Here is a 5,353-nt window from a genome sequence, read left to right as displayed (position 1 = left end):
ATACATCAAAATACAAAAATGATCTACTCATAACGCTCTATCCACTGAGCCAAACCGGTTTCGGCAACAGCAACTTTTTAGTTGAATTGGGTGGCAATATTTATGTCATTGCTATAAAAATCTTCTGCTACAGAGCCTTTAAGAATGTGTGCCTCTGTGTCTTAAATTTCATTTTTAGCTCATTCCCCAAATATGCTATGTGCCTTTCTGTATCCAAACTTTTGATCTCTCAATTTAGTATATTTTTCTGTAGTCTGTACCTATTGGTATGTAGCTTGTCCTTCAAAGGCAGCTCAAATCCCATCCCTTTTAACAATGTCAGTCTTGATGACCTAGAGAGTTAGAAACGTCAATAGGAGAGAAACATCAATCAGCTGCCTCCTGCACACTCCCTACTGGGGATGTGCCCACAACCAAGGTACATACTCTTGACCAGAATCGAACTTGGGACCCTTGAGTCCGCAGGCTGACACTCTATCCACTGAGCCAAACCGGTTAGGGATTCCTTTGAATTTTCCTAGCACTCTCTGATTGGATAATAATTTTGGAACTTATGTATTATTTTGCTTTTTAAATTTTTTATGTATTGCATGTAAACTTTTTTGAAAAAGACAAACACGTTTACATCTTTTTATGCTACATAAGAGGCACTAAAGTGCCTTATACAAGTAAGCCAAAATCATCAGTTGGAACAAGGCACAGAGGAGTGAGAACTGGATTAGCATTGTGGGAACTGTGATACCTCCCAACTCTCCCTCCCTTCTCTTTGTGCACACCCTGTTTGTGTACACCACTGAAAACCCAGCACAGTGATGGCCTCCTGTTTTGGTCACTCTCTTTGGTGTGGTGCATTTCCTCTTTGGGAAGCTCACAGTCCTTGATTGACCTTGAACATGATTATAGTTTAAAATCAAGTTGCATATATTAGTCCACTAGTAGAACACTCTTAAAATAGGAACATGTTTTCTGCCTGTCATAGGTTACATAGAATCTGGGACATTTTGTGGATAGTAGTAGTTTGACAGCTGGATGATCATATTTGCAGAAGCACTGTATACCAGTGGGCAACTTGCTAAACCTCATGAGGCCACTTCTTTTGCAAAAGGTGGGATTTTACAAGTGTTAAATGAAGCAGGGATTTTACAAGTGTTGAATGAAGCAACCATGGAAATTACTTGCCTCATACTGGGTGCTCAGAATGAGTCAGCTCCTTTCTCCCAACTAATGGCTATGGGCCAAACAATTAAAATGATTCTTATTTGTCACAGAATCAAACAGCACCCCAAGAAAAACTAACACAGTAACTTTGTGACCTCAAGTTTTGAAAGTTATCATGGACTATATATGCATTTAATTTTCAGCAGAGTTATTTGTTGACAATAGCTGTTTCATAATAAACTTGTAAGATTACCAGTAGTATTTAATCTTTCCAGGTACTAGTTAAAGGTTAAGCAGGTTCTCTGATAAGAAGATTAAGTGATTAAAATCAGTAGTTTCATAGTGTCCATAGGGGGAAAGACTTCAGTTTCCTTTTTCAAGTTACATATTAGAAACATAAGATATATTTGTTTCAAGGACAAATTAGCTGGAAAATTTGTATAAGGATTTTGTTTTCTCTTTTAAAAGGAGTCGTATTATAGATGGATATTAATGACAGATTGTTGTAATTTATTCTTGGTTAAATTCAAAATTAGAAACGTTTCAGAATAGTTTTAAGGTCAAGGGTGAGATAGAGATTAATGGAAATGTGCTTTCAGGCTGCATCTATTTGGCTTCCTGAAGAGTTTGACATACTACAAAGCTGCTTCTTCAACTGTTATTAGGAATTAGATTTATTTTCTTCTTTAGGCTCATAGCTTCTTGAATTTAGGCTCAAAGATATTTTGCTGTTAGAATAGGTCTTTTGGGGGAAAATACATCCAATTTTTTACTTTTATTTATAGCAAAATGTCAAGTTAGTTACCTGCGGAAGATAAACCTCAAGAATTCTGGGATATCAGACTTGAAATAGATGGAAACATCTGCCAGGAAAAAAAAAAAAATTGGTACCAGGCCTAATAATCCAATGTTATATTTAGATTTAGATAGCCACCAGGAAATATTATGGTTCATGCTGTCTGTTATGTGTTATCATGTAGTAGAGGCCCAGTGCATGAAATTCGTGCACTGGGGGAGTCCCTCAGCACGGCCTGTGCCCTCTCACAGCCTGAGAGCCCTCGGGGGACATCCTTAGCACTGCTGCAGAGACAGGAGAGGCTCCCACCACCACAACTTTTCTTGCCAGCCATTAGGCTGGCTTGTGGAGCCAGGCTGAGGGCCCCCACCAGCGCATGATCGGGACTGAGGAGGGATGCAGGAAATTGACCAGCTGGGGAAGGACTGCAAGAGGTCTCCAGGGCATGGCCAGACCCCAGCAGCAAGCTAACCTACTTACCACAGCATCTGCCCCCTGGTGGTCAGTGCACGTCACAGTAACTGGTCGACTGCCTGTCCCCTGTTGGTCAGTGCACATCATAGCGAGCAGTTGAGTGGCCTTAGCCTATCATTAACATATTACTTTGCTTTGATTGGTTGAACGGACGACCCGATGACCAGACACTTAGCATATTGGGCTTTTATTATATAGGATACTTGCTTCACTGACCTATTTAAAACACATTGAGTACTTTACATGTTCAAAGCACTGTTCTACATTCAGGTGGTTGGGAAAGTAAATATAAAGAAAGCCTGAGTCTTACTGGTGTGGCTCGCTTGAGCGTCCTCCTATGCATGGAGAGGTTGCCAGTTCCTTTCCTGGTCAGGGCACATACCCGGGCTGGGGGCTCGATCCCCAGTAGGGGACATGCAGGAGGCATCCAATCAGTGTTTCTCTTCCTCTCCCTTCCTCTCTCTCTGAAATCAGTAAAGAAAACCTGGCCGATGGCCCTAGGAAGCTAAATCAGTATTGTGTATTTGTGTGCATGTTTGTGTTGGGGAGTGGGGATGGGGTGAGTTAAATAAGTAAATAGATGACGTGTGCAATAAGGACCATGAGGGAAAGAAAGAAGTCTGAGAAGGAAGGGGCCACATTTTGATGGGAAGATGTCAACTAGAAGGTATCTTTGCATCTGGACCTTAAAGGGAGGTGAGATGCGTGAGTGACACCAGCAGAGGAAAGACTGGGGCCTGTGCACAGAGGCCAGGAAAGAGGGTCAGATTAATTTAACTCCACTGTCGGCTATGTATGTTTAATAGGGATAGAACAGGTTAAACCTAAATGCTAGAATGTGGTATTATTTCACCTTTAGGCACATTTAACATGCCTGTGATTTTAAATTTGTACCTTTCAGTGGAAAGGGTAGGAGTCAGAAGTTTCCAACCCAGCTTTTCTTTAGATTCTCTGAACTAGCCTGGGTTTCCCAACCTCAGCCTTTTTGACATCTTGAACTGGATAATTTCTTTTGTGGGGATGTTTAGCTGCATCCCTGGCCGCTAACCAGGATCAGGACTAGCGTGAGGCCAGGGAGGCAGCTAGGGCACAGTATTGTAAGGAGGCCCTCATTTTCAGGGTCATGGACATTTTCATCTTGCATTGGCATTATCCCAAGGGTGAGTGAATGCCTTCTTAAATTATGAGCCCTAAGCCCTACCTTGATTAACCAGAGTCTAGGCACAGCCTATATTCTCCAAAAGTTAGTAGCATCTTCCCAACTGTGACAACAAATGTATCTCTAAACAAATCCAAGTATGCCCTGAGGAACAACCTCCCCCCGCCCCCCCTCCGCCAACCCCAATGCCCCCGTAAGAACCACTACAGTGTAACTAGAATAACTGGGCATATTTATTTCTGAGAAGCAGCCCTCACTGTAACGTTTCTTTTTTACCCAGGTAGCCACTAAATATAGGTATACTTTGGGACCTATTTTGCGCTCACTCAAGGTAATAACTAAATACAACTCTATTTTAGGCAACGTGTGAGCGGCTGAGACATACTTGGGGAGTAAGAGTTTGAAGAGAGATCTGTGGAAAGAAACTGTTGTGATTAATGGGCTGATGGGCATTGGGAAGAGACAAGAGTTTGTATGAAAGTTCCCTCAAGGTGAGGAATCCATTCTGCTGTCAATAATATTCCTGACTTCTAGGTCTTCCTTGGTAGCATTGAAGAATAATAATTCTGCTGTCAACCTTGGGGTGGAAAGGACAAGATTTCAAAATGCATTTTCTTGGTCCTTACATAAATGCTAAAAAACACTACGATGGTCTTGCACTTGATTTGCCTTTTACAAAATTAGACAGTCTTCTTGGTTAATACTTCATTGTACTATTCATATTTGCTGTTATCGGTTCTACCCCCACCCTACTCTAGTCTATTTTCTTGGGTTTTGGGGGAGCCGTGGCACTTGGGGAACTACAATTTGTACAGTGTGGCTGCCACAAGACTACAGATACATCAGGCCTTAGTGGACTACTGATGATATCAGTTAGTAGGAGATGAGAAAGCTACATCATCATATTGTAGATGTCCATTTTCATGGTAACAGTTAAATAAGAATGATATGGTTTCTTAATATTTAGCAATAGAGTTTAATCTCTAAAGTTACAGGTGTCTCATATTCAGCATTCCCCCCCACCCTCCGGCACTTAATACAAAGGCTGGTACATGGTGGTAATAATAACAAATTAAACAGTTAAGTTTCATAGCTCACTAACTTCTGGCAGGGAGTGTCTTATGTGTTTCATTTGCATTTATTGCTCAATAACCCTTGGTGGTGGTTGATATTATTACCCTTATTTTATGCATATGCAAACTGTATTAAGCGAGGTTCATTAACTTGCTCACAGTCACATGGTTAGGGTCACTTGATTCCAGATCTGCCAACTCCGAAGTCTGTGTTCTTCAGGGCTGGCTGTAAATGGCCTTGTTGATTGTGCAGGGCACAGCTGCAGCTGGCCTCATACACGTGCGTGCTCTGAGCTTACACTGGTAGGTACACAATAAATACTAAGTAAATTCCAATGCTTTTAAGTGTTATTTACTTAAAAATTTTTTTGAATGTAATACAATGAGTAATGGAAATGTGGGCATATCTCTCTCTCTCTCTCTCTCTCTCTCTCTCTCTCTCTCTCTCTCTTTCTCTCTCTTTCTCTTCTGTAAGGACTAGATATAAATTCCATGGCAAAAAGGATGGCTTTCAACTAAAAGGTGTTCCTTGCCTATTGTGATTTTACATAGTCTACTGCTGAGACACTTAGGAAATTGAAACTACCCTTTAGAACTACTCCTTCAGCTAGTGTTAATGAAAATTGTATAATGCCACCAGAGTTCTTTTTCTGAGGCCCGGGGCTAAAATATTCTCTCACCATTATTTATTAT

General features: G+C 41.1%; 1 protein-coding gene across 3 annotated transcripts in view; it reads left to right on the top strand.

Annotated features, from left to right (window-relative positions):
* SLC16A7 (solute carrier family 16 (monocarboxylate transporter), member 7) overlaps positions 1-5,353 on the top strand; it is a 137,878-nt gene that overhangs the window by 26,679 nt on the left and 105,846 nt on the right. Inside the window, exon 1 of one of the 3 annotated variants that reach the window (XM_006772734.2) lies at positions 4,840-4,963. The exons of the other annotated variants lie outside the window; for them this stretch is intronic. The gene's annotated coding sequence lies outside the window, so the exon portion shown is untranslated. Of the gene's footprint in view, positions 1-4,839; positions 4,964-5,353 lie in introns of those variants that run through there. 3 annotated transcript variants of the gene reach the window in all.

Source organism: Myotis davidii, unplaced genomic scaffold, assembly GCF_000327345.1.
Source record: "Myotis davidii unplaced genomic scaffold, ASM32734v1 scaffold506, whole genome shotgun sequence".
Classification (NCBI taxonomy): Eukaryota; Metazoa; Chordata; class Mammalia; order Chiroptera; family Vespertilionidae; genus Myotis; species Myotis davidii.
The sequence above is the reverse complement of the archived record's forward strand: the minus strand, read 5'-3'. Positions and strand labels throughout refer to the sequence as shown.